The 20,546-nt window shown below is 38.3% G+C and overlaps 1 long non-coding RNA gene across 1 annotated transcript; it reads left to right on the forward strand.

Annotated features, from left to right (window-relative positions):
* The first annotated feature begins 2,653 nt into the window (after positions 1 to 2,653).
* Positions 2,654 to 8,743, forward strand: LOC149118105 (uncharacterized). The gene is made up of 3 exons (XR_016207138.1): positions 2,654 to 3,155; positions 4,783 to 4,938; positions 8,069 to 8,743. It is a non-coding gene; the product is annotated as an uncharacterized LOC149118105 (long non-coding RNA).
* Positions 8,744 to 20,546: the final 11,803 nt, after the last annotated feature.

A 20,546-nucleotide genomic window follows, 5' to 3' on the forward strand; every position in this document is an offset into this window, starting at 1 on the left:
AGTTCCAAAATATTACGAGATTACCGGAGTCTCACCGGGCCCCAGGCAAAAATGTGAAAAAACTGCACGAACGAAGAAACGTCATTACCAGATAACCAGTTGTATCACGGTAGAACATGAAAGCAGAACAGACCGGCGTCGACAAAACCTGGATCGGATCACGGACCGGATCACGGATCGGATCACGGATCGGATCACGGATCGGATCACGGATCGGATCACAGAAAAAAAAAAAGTTTTAAAGAAAAAAAAATCAAAAACTAAAATCAAACAGTTTATAAGATAATGATAAATAAAAAATAAAAGCGGAAAACTAAAATATGTTAAATGAAAATAAGAATCCCGAATTTGACGCAATGACGTGTTAATTACAGAGAATGACAAGAGGTCATTTAAAAAGCCACATAAGCGCCTAATTTACGACGAATTTAAATTGTAATGAACAGGCAGATGTAGTTATATTTGAACGTTAGTTGGCTCGAAGCTTGCGTGAACCTCCCATTCTCGTTTTTGAAATTGTTATCAGTGGCTAATTCTCGGCTACATTTTCGTGTCAGATGTGAGCGTTACAGTTGGCGTTACAGTTAAATGAGAAAACTTACGTACGAAAGCTTAAGGACATGACTTGTTTTGAAGGAGCTACGTCTCGATTTGCACATCTTGAAAAAACTAGCCTAGTTTTTCAAGTTCGTCATTTGCAATCCCCGTTAATCTTTGCCATCCTTGACGATCCTCTTTCCGTTTTGATTTGTTCTTGCCTCTTAAGTGTTTTCTATCCTAGAACACGATCATTTTAAGGTTTTATTCTATTTAAAGGCAACTCTTTACGACCCTAAAAATAACTTTAAAACTCGTGACGTAACTCCTAAAATGTTGTTTATTCTCGGGTTGCGTTATCGTTCACACTATCGATGTCATTCCTAGAATTTTTTGTAAAACAGCTATATTTCCTTGAAATACAAATGGTTTGTTTCGTTTTATTCCAGTGCGAAATATCGTATTCCAAACTCACATCTTGTAAAAGTATAGACTTGTCTCAAAAACGGAAATTGTTTGAAATCATCAGGTGTTTAATTTTTTAGTGTTTTTAGTTTTTGTGTTTCTATTCATACGTTCGTCCTATTATTACCATACTGACTCGTTTTATGACAGTTTACCTTTGATGCAAGTGAATACACGAAATATCATTTATCTGAACTGCGGAGAAAGATATGAAGACATGATTGATCATCGCAATCAAAACCCAACAGACTGAAAAAAATTCATCTGTGACCAGCTCCCAGTTGGCTTGATATTATAAAAGAATAAAGGAATATCACACCTGAATTAAATAAAACTTTCTGCTCACAGTAGTCACTCTACTGCAATTTGCTCAACAAAATTTTGAATTTTTTTCCTTGATCCGATCCGTGATCCGATCCGTGATCCGATCCGTGATGCGATCCGTGGTCCGATCCGTGATCCGATCCGTGATCAGGTCCGGTCCGATCCAGATTTTGTCGACGCCGAGAACAGACGATGATTTTCCGCGACCGGATCAACGGTGGTTAAACATACAACTGAACGTGGGAAAAAGGAGCGTCAAGGGAAAAGAAACCGATCTAATTTCACGCTATAAATGACAGCAGAACAGACTTCTATTGTTTGCTGGTAAATAAAACTTTAATAAACAACTAACATTATATTGTAGGCATGTTTTCAAACAAAAGGTCAAGCAGTCAGAGAGTGTCAAATGACACACTTCAGTCAGTGATCGCATCCGGAATGTAATTTCCAGCCAGAACTGATTTGTAAAACCACAATGTAAGCTATTTCAACACCAAAAGAAATTTCCAGCTAGTTAGCTCTCGATAAGCTAAATTCTCAGCAAGATTCTGTTTATTGCTAAGATTCCCAGCCAGCTCAACTTTAGTCTGCAGAGCGGATATTTTGCGGAGCGGATCCGACGGGTACTCCTGGGAGTTACGTGCAAAACAACAGCAATAGGAAAGTCAACAGCAAATCATGAGAGCTATGATCCTTCAGCAGGAACATATGTTGTTGTGATAAATAAAATTCATGACCTCATTTGTAATCAAACTCAAAACAGAAACTGGTCTTGGAAAACGTTGAATCATATCGCTGAATCTGCAGGGATAACTTGTTCGTCTCAGCAGCACACACAGTCCCTCCAAACCATCAAAAATGCTTCTCTGTTTGCAATGAAACACTACGGGAATATGTAAGCCATCTGCAAGGCGAGGAAGGTCTACCTTTTCAACTCGAAATTCGGCTTTGCAGTCAGCTGAATTCATGTTTTCTAGATGGAAAACATCGCACGGTTGATAGCCGACATCTGGATTTTTTGAACTATAACAGTCGTATAATGGAACAAATTCTTCATCCGAAATGTTGGTGTCTACATAGCTAAGCAAAAGTATCTCTCGACAAGTCTTAAATTTGTTCATTTTCAAAGAACTGGGCAAGTAGCCGTCGGAAAATGAAGGGTGCTAAAGGTTTATATTTTGGCGCGAACAACGCCGTCCTCGCCCCAGTCGCTTTCGTCCACCGACGTCGCCGTGGCTATGAAAACTCTCGGTGCTAAAGGTCCCTAATATGGTTAACAGCAGGGGCGGGGAAGAAGACCCCTGAAATTTTTGTACTGGATCACCCAACAAAAAGTGACGTCACATCCGGTTTAAACGGTGCCGCGCACCTCGTTTCACAAAGCGAAAAAATGGCGTTTCGATTGGGGAAGATTTTCTTCTATTTGCAAACCGTCAGGTCCGTGTCCTTCTATACTGAGGATAGAAATATGTTACAGGCACATTTCTTCGACTTTTGAAGCAAAACTGTTAGCAAAAGAGAACAATTTAGTATTGTTTTGAAGGGAAATAACGGAGAGCCTTCTGTCATCGAATGGCGGATTTTACACATAGTCAAAACTGGTGTTGTTCCGAGTTTTGGTTCTTATTGTTCATGATTCGGTAATAACACTAAGTGCAATAGCCTATAATGTTAACAACAACCTGGATGAAGTATTGCTGGCCATAGTTTGCATTGTGTACAACGGGAACATATTTAACAGAAGCCGTTTTTTTCTGAAAGTGAACACACTTGAAGTTCTGTATCCACGTGCGTGTGGTGGAAAAGACATGCGGAATCGTATACTGAAGGTTAGTGTCCTATTTCCGTATCTCTTGTTGAATACCGTTTTTCTCTGTAAGAAATAAGCAATGTTGAGAGTTAGAGGCGAGCTTTGGGGATTACAGATTTCCCCGAAGAGATCAACAAAGGGGTGAAGCAGTCCCCCACCAAATTGTTCTGGGAGTGCCCACCCCCCCCCCCCCCCGGGCACTGTGAAGTTGTTCATTAAAAAATGCTGGACAGAATTCAAATTTTATCCAGTCCTCTGTATTGTCTGAGCTGCAATGCTGGCCTGGGGATCAACTTTTTTGGGCAGTTCCAAAAGAGTGGGGTTGGCCCGTTTAGGGTTAGCTCTCGATGGTATGGTATATCCTTAGCCCTTAACTTTACCCCTGCTTTTGACAGGTACACACTTCTACTGTGACCCAGGGTGGGGGCTACTCGCTTATATGCGCTATAGGGGTATGTGTGGCCCCAAAAGACTGTTTTTCAGCCGTTTTGATCATAACTAGGGTATCAGTTTTGGCCATTTTGGCCTTAAATAAGGTATGCGTTTTGTACTCTAGTCTTGAATTGGGTAATGTTGTTTAGAAGAAGCTACTTTTTCATCATTATTGATAAGACCATAAACAAAAGGCCTTCAAATATTATGTTTAGGGCAACTGTGCCAGCTACAGTGGTGGTAAATAGGTTTTCAAATTTTTGGTCTGGTCATAAATAGGGTAGGGAGAGTCGCAGATTTTTGTCATAAATAGGGTAAGGGTTTTGGGGAGCTGGCTGCACTCCATGAGTGATTCATAAATAAATGCTGGACAGAATTCAAATTTTATCCTATAATTAGCTTTAATCTGTAAATTATTACCTATTAATAATAAAATACAGGACGTGTTCTGTGTTTCTATTCAACAATAATATTGGACTATAGGGTCAAGAATTCTTTGAGGTGATAGTTTGAGGCTGTATCAACTGTATTATCACCTGATGGGAATCTTAAGCTAGCAATCCAATAATATTGTTAAGTAGAATTGTAATTAAATTTTCTTCAAAGCATGATTTACCATTGTTTCTTTATCAAACTTCATACTTAGGTGCAATCATACAAACTTGTAGTTATAATATTATTAGTCAATTTGACTATTTTGAGATTTTAAGTTATGTTCTGTATATCAAATTGACTCAACAAGAGATGCTGTGGGAACACAGGCTGCTGGTGATTGTTTTCACAGCTTTTTTAGTTCTTCCAAAGATCTGTTTACAACACCTAGCTCTGTTGCAGTGGGCCCCTTGTTCATTATTTGATCAATGTTTAAATGGCATCTGCCTTCCATCTTTTAAAGAAAGAATAAAAAATGACTGTCTCATACACATGCATCAAATAATTCACAAAGGTCAGTTGTGACTGCTCCATTGTAGCATTGTGGATGGGCTGAGAATTCTAGCTTGGTTTGATCTTAAAGTGATTGTTTGCCATTAATTTCCTCATGCATTCGGCTGAATTTGACCCTGCATGACTATTCATAACCCTCATTGTATAATCAAATGTGCAATATCCCTCTTTGTTTGAGTTTCCCTCAGTCATTCAATCACCGTGGGTTTTGCCGAGTTAATTTTCTCTTCTTTGTAAATTGATATTTCTGCTTTAAATTCTAAATCTAGGCATCATGTGACACTCGCCATGCTAAGAGTTGTCCTAGTTAGCCAAGCCAAAGCGTTTATGTAAAGAAAAGTTGTCCTACCTGTCAGGGTGCCAAGGCGTGACATGAGCCAAGGCTAGACAACTTGCCAACCCCTGTTGTCTCGCGGGCAAGACAGGTTCGTAATCCTAAATGTAAATGGTTGGTTGAATTTTTAAAGAAATAAGTGAAAAGTTAGCTTGGCCAGGGGAACTCAGGAGAATGGTTGTCTTGGGTACCCAAGACCATATAAATGGGCCCTAAGGTCATTCTATTTTATTTGCACACTCCCTCTTCCTCTGTTGACATGACCTTTAGACAGGTCTATGAAAGAGTTATTTCTGCACTTTTATCTTTTCTGTTAGGTGGTAAATATTGACTTATTTAGTGAGTGTGGCTAGGGGGAAGGGGTGTGGATATAAAATGGAATATCTCTAGTCAGCTCTGGGCCCAAGTTGTGTGTTGTCCAACTGATTATGCGAACTATACTTTCAAAATCTTTATGGGTCGGTGTTTGAGAGGATCATCTTATATGTTCATCATTACAGTTTAACCCCACCTTATGGCTACCCCATTCACATAGCCACCTTGTTATTACGGCCACTTTATTCTGGCTTGAACAAAGGCTCAGTCAGTCAGTCATTTTCTTATTTAAAGAACCTCTTTAACCACACTGTTAATGTGGTCAGATTTTTGTGGCCCATTGGCAACCAGATTAGCAGAGTTCCACTGTAATTTAAAATTGTCAGTGTTTGTTGTTTTTAGAATATTTGTACCTCATATAGGTGAAAATGAATTTGAGCTATTACCCACAAAACAAAATTCTGGATAGTACATTTTAGGACATCAGGCATCACTTTCATAGTGAAGTCCCATAACTCTTTTATTTGGAGATTGGTTATCCCCTATCCCTGAAATTACCAAGGCTGATATCTCCATTATCATGTCATCAAAGCCATAATATTTTAACACCTACTGTATAAAACACAGTTTCCTTAAGCAGTAACAAGAGTCCTCCTTTGGTAAACCAAAATAGTACTTACTGCCAGGTGTTTTATTAAAGTATAACCCTTCCAGAAGCCTTCACAAAGTAATATCAGTTGTTAACAATTTTTTTTTGTGGCTGATTTAAATTTTGTAATTAATCATACTGAACTGGCCCAGGTTTAATATACATTTTGTTGCATTTAGCTCACATGTTTTCAGTTTAAAGGAGAAGGTCACTCCAAAAAGCTTACTTTTTTTGTCTTCACTTATAGCAAGTGAATATTTAGCTTTTCCACTCACCAAAGGTTAAGCCTCTGAAGTGCCTGCTATCCTTAAGAACTTTGCTCGAAATTAAGAAGCGACTTTGGAGGCCACCATTTTGCAACTGTCTTGGCAGCCAGGCTGTGTTCATGTGACTTCATTCTGTCCAACTCAAAATTGGCAGGAAGGAGGAGAACCTGCCACTGACTTGGCATCTGTCACAAGGTCAACAAAATCTAATTTTTTCCAATTGATTATCTTCTTCACTATCTCCAATGCTATTATTTCGGAGTTTAGAGCATGTTTAGCTCAAAATAATATGGCTCAAAAGCAGCAATAACCCAGAGCGGTAGTCAAAAGCTTGTGGGAAGCCATTAGGACAAAATCTCTTGGAGGGAATGATGTCATGAAAACTTGGCCTAGGTGCTTCTTTGGAGGTGAACTTCATAAGGAAAACCTGCACTTTAGACGCTGAAACTTCTGTGAGTTGCTAACCTAAGTGCAAGGTTTTCATTAGCGTCTACATAAAATGTAATACATTTTTTGGAGTGACCTTCTCCTTTATACATGTATCCAAAAAAACAAAATATATATTGTCCAAACTCAGTCATGTTAGTAGTGTTAGTGTCTAATGAGTACCTGCGAAGAGATAGTTATACAATCATTCTAGCAACTCTCCTCAATATTCTGGGAGTCTCCCACCTACCATTTAGATCATCCACCCCAGACAAGTTTTGAACTATTGCCCAGATACAAGGGACCATGGGCTCCTAGGGACAGTGCTTAAAGTGCTATTATGATTAAATTTGCAGTTGTCCTCCATAATATGAGCATAACAGTTTTGTTACCATGGCAACATACTGGGTTTCAACCTTCCCTGATATAGGCTTTCTGACCACCTTTGGCTTTCCATTTTGATATTTGCCAATGGTGCCTTATCAGCACGATCCAGGAAGCATATTAATATGCAAAGTTGAAGTCGTAGCCTTGTTTGATGTTTTTCAAGCTGAAAATCACTGAATTAGTGAAATCAGGTTGGAGGGGACTGGAAAAGAGTGAGTTGCCATGGGAAAATACAGGCTGTATATAATTTTTATAGCATAGGTGTGTTTCCTGTAGTTCTAACTTTAAGCCTACCAACTTGATGTAATATTGGGTTGAGTGTATGACAACATCAGTCAACTCATTTGCATATTTATATTTTTCAAACTGAAATATCTTTGGAACTGATGCACATATTCACAAAAGGTAAACTGCATTTTAAATCTTTTGTGGAATGCTATGTGATACACCTGAAAATTCTGACTCAAGGGGTAAAAATTTAATGATAGAAGCACCTTAAAGCAATGAGTTGAATTTATGCTGTTGGCAAAATTTTACTGTAAGGTGTCGAAAGGAATTTGGAGGGGAATTTGGTGTGGTTATTGAATTGACACACTGACCTGTGTTTAGATGTTTTTAGGTTTTTGTCTCTGACAGTGAAGGCCAATTTAAGTAGTTACACTGTCTTTACAATAGCACATATGGATATTAATAGTATAGTTATATTTCAATATCCTCATACTAACATTATAGTGATTTTATGACTCAATTTCTACTTCTGCTTTAATTTGTTTAAACCAGTAATTTTATTTAAACCAATTTAATTTTATCAAAGGGGATTTAAGGGGGAATCTGAGAGCAACAATAAATCAGACCAACAAATATAAGGAAATTTGCAATGATTGCTTTCATGGCCTAGTGGAGATGAAGTGGACCAAAAAGTCTTAGATCTGATGTTTGAATCTTAAGGTCTGTCTGTACAAAATACAAAAAAGATTGTATTGTAGTATAGGAGTATTATGGTAAGTCGTGTTGGGATATGGGATCCTGGCTTTACTGTTGTAGGGTAGGAATAGGGACTGAGGGGTGGGTGGTGTGCTTGTGATCGTTTTTAAAAACCACTCTAAAAGTGAAAACAAACTGATTTGAAAAATTTACAGCACAGGTAAAAATTGTTCATGGTATCTTGTTTTTTATAGGTGGTAAATGAGCAAATACCCACAAGAGACCTGTCCAAGTGGGATTTCTTTTACTGATGATGGAAATCATAATAAAGATACAAAGCCACCTTGGTTTGATTTCTTCCTTGACAGTGAAGTGCAACCTAACCAAAAGTTGTGTTCTGTAAGAGGTTTAGAAAAATTAAATGGAAAATTAAGCTACACCAGTTTGTATTAATTTTATAAGTACTCCTCTCTCCAAAATATATTTGGTATGCTGTCATACTGGCAAGAATATAATCTAGAAATTTTATGGGAAATGTTGCCACTTAGAAAATGTGCAGCTCAGACACAATAACAATAATTCTCATCTCTGTGGTGTTTTCTTCAGTGTGAAAGTGTAAAAACGAATTCTACTACCCTACATGTGAGTTGAAGAATATAAGAACTCTTCTGAAAAAGTTTGTTTTTTTTTCTGTTCATTTTTTTTGTTGAACATTTATATTTTCCTATAAGCAGTTTCTTCACAACACATTGTAAGGTAATAACTAGCCATAAAAAGGACGTTTTTATCTCAGAGATCATTTTCAAGATGAAAAAGTGATTTTATTTATATTTTTTTATTTTCTTTGGGCACAGACGTTTTGAGAATTTCCCTAAAAATATCACAAGGTACAAAGGAAGGGGCAAAAATAAAAGTTATGTTTTCATTATTAGTTTGAGTCTCCCTATGAACCTGCAAAGTATGGTCATTATTCTATACTGTTGTGGATAAAGTTATGCCCATTTTAATTCAAAATACAAATGGGAACTTACATTGATAATCACTCAATCCCTTGGCACTGTTTTGTTTTTCAATTGCCTTTTTCCACAAAACAAATTCAACATCCTTGTTACACAAGGAGGGGGAGGGAGGGAGGTATTCTACATGGTTTTAAATAGGGAAGCTCCATCTTAAGGTCCAACCCCTTACCCTTTCACATACATTAGTACCATTTTGACAGAAGAGGTGCCTCTTTTGTAGGCAATTCATTGTAAAAGGGTACTCCTTTACAAGCCTTTTTAAGAATACTGCATCCCTTTTCTAAACCCAACTTAGAAAGAAGTTCTAAAATGTCTTTTTGAACAATATAACAGAATCCCCTCATTCTGGTTCAGTAGAGTAAATGAGAGATTATCAACAACATTTTAGAACAAGAAAAAGGGAAATACCTAAAAGACAGATTTTCCCTACCCTTTCATAGACCCGAATTCAACTTGTCAGAAATTCCTTACCCTTTAATAGTTATACCTGGAGCCGGAAATGTTTGAGCAGAGCGTCCCCATATATGTCATTACAGGGAGTCCTCCCAACTCAGGAACTCTTAATAAGTAGTGATGAACCTGGCTTTAAGACTAGTCTAAACAGGCAGCTTCAGTTTGTGAGTACAAACTTGTTGCTCTCAGTCAACTTCTAGTATGGAACCTTTTCTTCTCTGCTCTGGTCCAAGTTCACAGACACTACTAGCTAGCAATCACATTTACAACACTAACACTAACAATGTCACTCAAATTCTGGTTGTTCAGTTCCACTGCACCACGGTCACTCATCATTGTCAGACATTACTTCATTAGCTTGTAAAATTCTCCAGCCTGGAAGTGTCATTGTTGCTATTGCCTGTTCCCAGACTTTCTTTTATAGCTGGGTGTCGGGGCTTAAGATCGCACACGGAAGACTGATGAATTAAAATAACTGAACTCTATAAGAGAGAGTTGTCAGAATTGCTAGTGTTCTCTCAGTCCCTGGCATTGAAATGTCTATTATATAGAGAAAGCTGACTGAAAATAGGGCAAAATGTCTAAATAACCTTCCAAAATAAGCTGCAAATACATATGATAGTTAGGGATTAAAAGATAGGGAACTTGGTCTGTAAACAAGGCAAATAAAAGGAATCGAAGAAATTAAGGGTGCATGCTTGACCTCATAGGATTGGGGAGGGAGGGGGGGGGGTGTATTGAAACTTTATAGTGTCGCTGACATTTAACACTGTTGAAACAGAAAAATAAATTACATTATAACTGGAAAACAAAAAAAAAAAAAACACGAGATGCCCAGACTACTGAATCGTCCATAAAAATATCCCCTTGTTTATATTTAAGGGGTTCACGGCCTGCTTACGCACATGTTAAAGGAAGCGTTCACCATTATTAAGGGATTACCAAGGGAAAATTTAAGATACCAGTTTGAGTCACAAGCAAGAACAAGAATTGAGTTAGTGTCGATCGGCAAGAAAGTTCCTCCCCGTTATGTGTGTGGGTCTTACAATGTGATACGATTAACAGCTCTCCATTACCCTCAAGTGTTTGTCAATGGTAAATTTGAAAAATGGGCTTCTGTTAAATAGGTTCTCCCAAGGGTTCTCCCAAGGGTAGAAAACTGACATTGCGCTTTTCTCTCAGTGTAATGCCTACCTAACAGAACTGCGTCGACAAAACCTGGATCGGACCGGATCACGGATCGGATCACGGACGGATCACGGATCGGATCAAGGAAAAAAATTCAAAATGGAAAATTGAAGATTCAAAATTCAAAATTCAAAATTTTGTTGAGCAAATTACACTAGAGTGACTACTGTGAGCAGAACGTGATATTCCTTTATACTTTTACAATATCAAGCCAACTGGGAGCTGGTCACAGATGAATTTTTTTTCAGGCTGTTGGGTTTTGATTGCGATGATCAATCATGTCTTCATATCTTTCTCCGCAGTTCAGATAAATGATATTTCGTATATTCACTTGCATCAAAGGTAGACAGTCATAAAACGAGTCAGCATGATAATAATAGGCCGAACGTATGAATCGAAACACAAAAACTAAAAACACTAAACAAATTAAACACCTGATGATTTCAAACAATTTCCGTCTGAGACAAGTCTATACTTTTACAAGATGCGAGTTTGGAATACGATAGTTCACACTGGAATAAAACGAAACAAACCATCTGTATTTCAAAGAAATACAACTGTTTTACAAAAAATTATAAGAATAACATCGATAGTGTGAACAATAACGCAACCCGAAAATAAACAACATCACGATTTTTAGAGTCATTCTTAGGGTCGTAAAGAGTTGCCTTTAAATAGAATAAAACCTTAACATGATCGTGTTCTAGGATAGGAAACACTTAAGAGGCAAGAACAAATCAAAACGGAACGAGGATTGTTATACGGTTAAGGATGGCAAAGATTAACCAGGACTGCAAATGACGAACTTGAAAAACTAGACTAGTTTTTTTTCAAGATGCGCAAATCGTGACGTAGCGCCTTTAAAGCAAGCCATGTCCTTAAGCTTTCGTACGTAAGTTCTCTCATTAACTGTAACGCCAACTGTAACGCTCGCATCTGACACGAAAATGTAGCCGAGAATTAGCTACTGATACTAACAACAATTTCAAAACCGAGAATGGGAGTTCACGCAAGCTTCGAGCCAACTAACGTTGAAATATAACTTCATCTGCCTGTTCATTACAATTTAAATTCGTCATAAATTAGGCGCTTATGTGGCGTTTTAAATGACCTCTTGTCATTCTCTGTAATTATCATGTTATTGCGTCAAATTCGGGATTCATATTTTCATTTAACATATTTTAGTTTTCCACTTTTATTTTTCATTTATTATTATCTTATAAGTGATTTGATTTTCTTGGGGGGATTTTTTTTCTTTAAAACTTTTTTTTTTCTGTAATCCGGTCCGTGATCCGATCCGTGATCCGATCCGTGATCCGGTCCGGTCCGATCAAGATTTTGTCGCCTAAGAGAATAGGATACTTGAATTGAGTGCAACTTACCTAGAATTCATTATTTCCACGCAAACGATGACTCCTGTGGAATTCAGCGACGAAGAAACGACGACATTTCGTAAAAACACACGCCTTCAAAACAGCGTCTTTTCGAATAAATAATTGTTCCGTTCCTCAAACAAACGATATGGCGAGGAAGAAAATAAAATTTTGTTTATCATGGCCAAATAAAACGTTAGAAATATCCGACCGATTGCGAAATATTGCTGTTTTACTTACAGGGAGAACGATTACGTCGCATTCAAATTTTATTTTGTCGCTCAGCCCGCTTGTTTACCGGATTTGACGTCAGTTTTTGTTGGATGATCCAAACACAAAAAAGTGCCAGGCGTCGCAGTGTCCTCCCCCGCCCCTGGTTGACAGAGACATGCAGCCTTGGTTTACCGTGTACTTCTTTGATATTGGACATCCATGCTATGATCAATTGACACCTGTCAAAACAAGGTATCAGCTGACCAGTATTACGTGACCATATCGCGGGCTCAAGTTTACAAGTCATCGAGGTCACGTGTTTTTTTTGAAGTTGACCGCTGAACAAGTGCTGGTTTTCGATTGGATCGCGAGTTCATGTGAGCTTAACTTGTTAAAAAACAGGGCAGGATTGTTCGGAAGCCGGTAACTGCGCCTTTCAATAACGTGCGGACTCTAGAATTCAAAGCTCAACCGACAAACTGAATGCGTTTTTCAATACCGTCAATCAAATGTTCGGCGGCTCCTCCCAGCTTCCGACTACTGCCAAGCACTGTTTCGTTGTCTGAACTGTGCTCAACGATTTGATTACCGCGCGATCGGCAGTAGCCGGAAGCTGGGAGGAGCCGCCGAACACTTGATTGACGGTAGCGAAAAACGATTTGTCGGTTGAGCTTTGAATTTTAGAGTCCGCACATTATTGAAAGGGGCAGTAACGCTAACCCAGGATTAAAAGTTAACCGAATCATAACTTTTTCTTCTATGCAAATGTTTTTTGCTGCTTTGTTTTGTCTATATGGTGATTATTAAAACGCAAAACAGAACGCCAAACAATATACAGAAACCCTCACCGCAAAGTTACATGAAATCAAAATTCTACCTTTTCCTGGGTTAGCTTAATCGGTCTCTGAACAACCCGGCCCAGGAGCTACGCTTTTAGGCTGGCCTAAATCTATTCATATACAAGAATCAAATGAAAGCGCGCGCTCTCATTGGTCAATCAGCTATGTTTTATTGTGCCAGTAAACTCATGGAAATTTCGCCTGTTTTCTGAATTATTATATAAAAGCAATAGACCACAAGTTTCTATGGTTTAGAGGCATGATAAACCACTTGAGATTTTGGAAGAACACTCGAAGAATTCGTAAATCACTTGCCTGCGGTTCGTGATTTACGAATTCTTCTCGTGTTCTTCCAACATCCCGCTTGGTTTATCAGCCTATAAACCATAAAAACTTGTGGTCTATTGCTAAAATGTTACTTTCTCCTTTATCGTGGAAATGTTGTCTTTGTTACTAGTGACAACCGGCTCACACAATTTCCAGGTGAAAAACGATCAAATTAGGTGGAGTTGTGTTTTGGACTGTCTTGAACAGGCTGGTTTCAAACTTGTGTCAAATATCCCAGGGGGGGGGGGGGGGTACTCCCTTATATGGGCTATGTAAGGTATGTGCTGCCCCAAAGGGTATGGTTTTTCAGCCGTTTTGGTCATAAATAGGGTATCGATTTTGGCCATTTTGGTCTTAATTAGGATATGGTTTTAGCACTCTAGTCTTGAATTGGATATGTTTCTTAGAAGAAGCTACTTTTTCACAATTATCAATAAAACCGTCAACAAAATCCCTTCATAACTTATGTTCAGAGGAACTGGGCCATCCGCAACGGTCATGAATAGGGTATCGAATTTTTGGCCAGGTCATAAATAGAGTAGCAAAAATCAAAGATTTTGCTCATAAATAGGGTAAGGGTTTTGGGAGGCGGGCCGCACACCCCCACCCAAATTTTCTGGGGGTACCCCCCGTGTCAAATCTCAACTTGAAAAGACAAAATAAAAGCCACAGTTATGATCAGCAGCTTACATTTTAATTCGTTACCTACCACGTATATATCCCAATTAGAGCCATGTACTCTTGAATACGTAAACTAGGTTCCAACTGTGACAAAATGATCCATCAACAGACAATGTGTTCCATGGCTACTCTATTCAATGCTCAGCATGGCTTTGTACGTTTTCAACTCTGTTAAGTTGCATGCCTTGCTTCTTGGCTCAGTCATTCGTTTTATCCAACCTAAGTCAAATACTTCATGTTGTGACATTTAACTGAGTTTGTTCAAAGAGTCTTCGGTTTGCCGAGGTGCTGCAAATAATGAACACGTATTGACCAAAAAGCGTTTAATAAGTACGTACATGTCGGTGGTCATTCCTTCGGTGAAAAATCTTATCAGGATCTATCAGGATTTCAAGATGAATCAACTGCTAACTAAAATCCATAAAGTGACCAATCAAAGCTCGTTGCTAGGGCGCAATTTCACAAATTAGGCTTGTAGCGACTTCAATCAATTTGTGCGGCAATAAAGTATGACCTACCCACCCCTGGCTCAGCTTGCTCGGACGGCAGCAGGCATTGTTTATGATTCAGAAACAGCCGAATTAACATCATGTAGCTACGAAAAATGCTTAAAATGAAAGGAAAAGTTACAAACTTGAACAAGTCTTCAAGTCAGGTGAGACGGTCTTTTTCTCTTCAGTTTTCATTTCTGATCCAATGCGCGTAGGTTCGTATATACAGTAGAGTGCATACTAAATTAATTTACTTATACTTTCGAATGAGGATAAATTAAATACATTATACCCGAGTAAAGTGCACAGGTTTAAGTTTCCTACAAGCTACAGATGCAGCCGTGCTTACAGCGTTCTTGAGGAAAGTGTCTTGAAAAATTGTTTTGGTCGCGGCATTTATTCGATGGGGTAGACTCGAAACGCAAAGATTGAAACCCTATACCAACTAGATTTACTACAAACTGGATTCTTAACAGTATGTGGTATTGTTTATACTTGAGAAATAACTTTTTATTCAAATCTCATTTAGTGAGAAAAGCATGATGCCTGAGAAAATTAAAACAGTTGAAACTGAAATGATTCTAAAGGCAGAATCTGTTTCTGCTTTGTTATCTTTTTGTTTCGCAAGTAACAAAATCACTGCATGAGACTATTTTAACCACAGTTTCCTCTAAAGTCCGGGAAACCCAAGTCAAAGGAGAGTTTGTATTTCTCAGGATATCTAAGCATTTCGGCATGCTGGTTTTAGTCCTTACTCTACTTGCAATACGAAGAGCCTTAAACTTTCTAAACTATTAATCTGTGTGAGGCCTATTAATTACCTTGCCACCTTAGACAATGGGCAAATGGAGTCATCGATCGTTTCTCTCAGTCCTCTAGTTTGGGGGTAGAAAATGCTCTCCAGGCAGCATACATTTTATTTAGTCAAACAATTTGAGAAAACGGCATGTGGCATGTTTGATGCAAATTCTTTGCAAAAGAGCTGAATAAGAGCTTCTACCCTGTCGATGCCCAAATGTGTTCAGTGGAATGCAGCGAACGGGAGATAAGCAAGATCTGAGTAAAGAAGTAACATGTTATACAGTGTTATTTCTCGCCGGCAACTGCTTATGAAACGGATTTCACCAGGTAAGTTAAGTAACGTTCATGATGCATTAATTTTAATACCTTATGTAAGGCACAGTTGAATATTTTATAAAGACTGCGTCACGATGTAAATTTTAATTATTATCATTATCACCACGATTAAACTGAGCTTGTGTTTGAAAACTGTCATTGGAAATGCACATAACTGAAGAAAGTTAACCGTAAGAAACCTGAATCAATTTGTAACTTTCTTACGTGGGACCCGAATATATTATTACTTAACAACAAAGTGTCAGTCCTCGTTAGGAAAAAAAATGGCAGCTGTACATTTTATCACAATCGGCATGCGAGCCTTACACAGCCCACAAAGTACAAGGAAAGCCATATTTTTGCAATATTTGTCCCTGTGCTAATGACATTGAGTATGCTAGGTTTGAAGATTTTAGAACTTTTTCTGTACGTTTTTATGAACGTTGTTAAAGTTTCATGCTCTAAGAATTATGGGTTAATGTACCAGTCGCCAAAAAAAAAAACCCGGTTTATTAATTAATTGATACTGGAGGGAAAACTGATACGATCACATCACACTAATTGTAACTGAACTATACTGGCTTCCAGGGTAATTCAGTCAGCAGTAGTTGAAAGCTTGTTTAAGCTGAACTACCGTAAATTGTTCTCGTGTTTTGATTATATTCCTTCGAGCTTCGAATTCTTACAATCAAGGAAAATAAATTTTTAGGCTTCCTCAAACTTGATTATTACCGCATTTGCTTTTTGAGTTCCTTATTGGAATGAACGCCGCATCATGATACGGCGTTTATTCAAGGGCGGAGTTTATTAATTTTCTGCTCTAAAATGCGTCGTTCATTCGAGTCCCCCCTCCCACCCTCCGCCCCCTTTCAATTGTCAGCGGCCTGGTTATAACTGTTTCGTTCTGAGCCTTCAGATAGTGCAGAAGAACAAGGACCTGCGAACCAGGCAACGTGATAAGGAGCTAATTTAAACACAAAGACATAGGATCGGTGTAAGAACTTTCCCGCGTTGTCAGCTCTCATCAGAATATGTGAAGCGTAACATTTGGACAAGCGCTTTGTTTGTGAGTCTTGTTGCATAGCAACACCACTCGGTGTCAAGCACTGGAGGGTTTGTGCGGTAAATAAATTAAAGGGTGGAAAAGAGCAAGGCCAGGTGGAAACATATGAATTCGGCTATTAAATACCTGAGGAAAAAAATCTCAGTGAACAGCAATGCCGAGCAGCCACTGACAAAAACTGGAAGGACAAAAGACCTCTCGTGTGGGAATATAGGCTTTCTAAAACAGATTATGTCAGTTAGGATTCGTTTGGAATAAAGGAATGCGTCTGTCTAGTAGCAAAAAGAGTAACCATAATTAGCTCAGAAGAAATTGGTCGCACGCTCGTCTCGGAAGTGTTGTGAGGAGACCAAACCATATTTGGACATGTCGGAAAACTACGTAGCTAAATGCCGTTAATCTTTAACCTTTTTATCTGCAAACAATGATCCATATCTAGTCAGTCGAAACGAAGTCAGGCATGAAGTTAATGGGAATGAAAAAGCTAATCTCTTCAATTCTCCCATTTAAGCACTTTGGGAATTATAGGGCGACTGGTAAGTTTCTGACACTAGATCAGACAGTAAACCACAGAAGGCAGCTCTGCTGGATATTATTAAAACAGAACAACCCTAAATATAACATGTTGGTAAGTGCACGTCAGTTTCATTTGTTCCAAAACGATGCTTGTTTTAATTGCTCTTTTCTCCATAACAAAAGTCTTTTACATTTTTCCGCGATATCAATGACTTGCCTTTACTGAAGTGACAGATAAGTTAACGATAATATAACCGAATAATCTTCGAAATTTAAAGTTAAGGTAGTGATAGAAATAAATAAATAAATAAATAAATAAATAAATAAATAAATAAAAACAGGTCGTGTTTTACTTTCATTAACTGAAAATTTATGAAAACTTTCTTTCAGTTGCTTTTTGGGAACCTATAATGACCTATAATAGCTATAAGCCCAGCGGCGTTTAATTATACCAGGGTAATTTTGATAAATATTTGTGTACTTGCATATTAGGGCAAAATTATTAACAGAACACGATTGAAAATATATATCGCATGTGTCTCCTGACCGCAAAACAACTTGGACGTAATATTTACGTTGAACCTCAATCTCATTGCAAACAAAGGAACCAAGGATGCTTTCAGCCTCATTGGTGTTCTGTTAATTAGTTTATGGTTATCGAGCGGGTGTAGAGAAAAACAAAGACATATTTAGGCGGATGAATCCTTCATCAGTAAGTCTTTGAATCGAGTGAGTAGGCTACAATTTACGTGCTCTTCACCTTTACAAGAAGAACAAGTTACTTAACGCACAAAACCGCGTTCTGGTGAGTAACAAGACTACCTCTTATTTTATATTGCCTTGGCATTGCACGACTAAAAGATATGTGCGTTGCTCACGATCAATATTTGTTACTAAACAAAAAAATTAGTAAGACGATTGCAAATAATAGCTTTAAATTTAGAACCCTTAATCATTTTAAGCAAGTATATTTATGGTATTTGTATTTAGCAACTGACCAAACAATGGTAACTGAAAGAATTTAGATCTAGGTTAGCTTATGATATCAAAAAAACCCTTGCAATTTATTGGCGCAAATGTGCATATAACCTCGCAAGGGCTCGGACTCCTTTAAATGAAAATTCTCAGTCACTCATCTTTTTAATAGCTGGGTAGTTTACTGCTTCACTTAATTTCGTTTATTACCGATATTGGAATCCTGTTTATTCGGTCACCCAACCAGTATCAGTTGGTATCAGTTATTAAATACATACGGTACGGTTTGAATATCAGTGCGACAACCATCAGTAGAAAGCCAGGAAATAATCCTATCGTAACATGATCATATAGAGTCTATTATTCGAGAGGGTAGCAAACAAGTCCACGGCCCTTTTATTATACATTTAACGCGTCTTTGGCTCGTCACTGTGGTTTTGTTACTATGGAAGCCTTTGATCGTATATTAATTAAAGATATATTCTAACGGATACCACATTTGTCGGTCTTGTTCGCGCTACTGATGAGGGTCTGTGCAGGTAATATCATTTCCTTCAGCCCCCTCCCAAGAACGAAGGGGCCTTACTTGTCACGTTCGTTAACATTTAACAGCCTAAATCTCTATATTTCAACTGAAAACTCTTAAAGTTTAACTACCTCTGATTAATAATTTAACTGAATTAAGCCATTTAATTTGATTTACCCGGGAAGTATATAATTGGGCCGTGAACGTGAAAGTTCCTTGTGACTAAGTGACTCCTAAGTAGCGACGAAACTTGAAGATCTTGCAACTCAAATCTCAGCTCGCATTTCTCATAAATGGAACGCTGTCTAGTAAACAGCGTATTTTGCGTTAAGCTGAATGTCTAGGAATAGCTCCGTGATTCCAAGCCAGGCATGACGTTACAAGTGTGACATTAATATGCAGTACCAGTTGGTCCCTGAATTCAGTGTAATTGTTGTGGCTTGAATTTCTGGTCAAGTAGAAAGACAAATATATAAACATCCAGACTCCCGCCGGGGTTGGGAAGATAATTATCTTTTTAAGTGGATAAGAAGAACAAAATCTTTCAAAAGTGTTGTAAAGTTGGGATAAATGTGATAGTTAAACAACTAATTATCAGCCGAGTTACCCCCAAGGTGAGTCATCTTGGATCCGCTATCTTCGCTGTTAAAAAACTGAATTACTGAACAGTTGTGCTGAAAGAAATAAGAAGAAATTACTGACATTCAACCAGAGGTTACAATCACAATCCTGGTCAAAAATGTTGGGACACTTCACGGCAATGGCAACGAGAACGTCACCAAAAAAAAGGTTTAAAGTGCACCTAAAACGAATCTAGACTTTATTTGAAGCATTTGGGCGAAGAAATTTTTGGATTTGGTTGAATCCTCGATTTTCTATGCCCTTTCAAAGTCGCGCTTGAAGTGTTTCACGACCGCGTTTTAGGGAGTCTGGGGCGGCGGTACCTTATGACGTCTACCCAGGAACCAAACACAATAGCGCTTCAGTCAACTCTCTGTATTTGCTCGAGAAAATGGAACACAAAACTAATCGTTTCGATGTATTTTGGGACTAAAACGTCCAAGTTTTGTCTCAGAATCATTTCTTTTTCGTCACTGGAGTCAGAGTTCAGTTTCGATTCGGAAGACTCCGAAATAAACTTCGATCGAGCACGTTCGACAACTATGAACTCACTGCTTAAAGCTTTGAGAACAATTTACAATATTTCAAGCGACGAAGGGGAAGACTTCTTTGCGGACGAGCTGCTTGTATATCAGGAATGGAAGGCTAGATACGAAGTGGAGGACCAGGCAAACGAAAAGCAGGACAGAAAACTCAAGGACTGCTTTGGATGGTAATTTCGTCAACTAAACATAAGATTCCCACGCGTGTTTATAGCCCGTTTAATTTACATTTGTCCTTAGCGAGAATGTATTTTGTCTAGGTGTGATTGCTCTGTCAAATCCAGTTTGTGTTTTACTTTCAGTTGAATGCTTCATGTTTTTAAGAGCGACGTACGTGTTGCAGTTTTTGAGCCTTGATGACCTCCAAAACATTGGCTTCGATCGATTGAAAATCGTATTCTTTGGACCTGTATTTTTGAAGCTGGGGGAAGAAAGGCGGAAGGAAACATTTCATACAATTACCGATTTCACATTGTCACACGTTTTAAGTCGTAACTCCAAATTACCAATGTAAATTGTTCTCAAAGTTTGCAGTGAAATTCGTCGGATAAGCGAAAAGGATGTGTTCCCTAAGCGGTCCGCAGATAATGTTACGCGGTCATATTTTCGACGCTATTGCACAGAATCTCTGTCGCACTGCTGATTTCCAAACCTTCGAAAAACTCTGTGAGTCTAACAATTTTGTTATCATGCAATTCTAAAGGATTACTCTTCGACTTTCATCTAAATCGAAAGAGAAATAAGTGTTGGTTAGCGGCGTACAGTTGCGATCTATTTACATATCAGTAT

This window comes from Orbicella faveolata, unplaced genomic scaffold, assembly GCF_042242905.1.
Source record: "Orbicella faveolata isolate gen_17 unplaced genomic scaffold, um_ofav_v1 contig_1, whole genome shotgun sequence".
Classification (NCBI taxonomy): Eukaryota; Metazoa; Cnidaria; class Anthozoa; order Scleractinia; family Merulinidae; genus Orbicella; species Orbicella faveolata.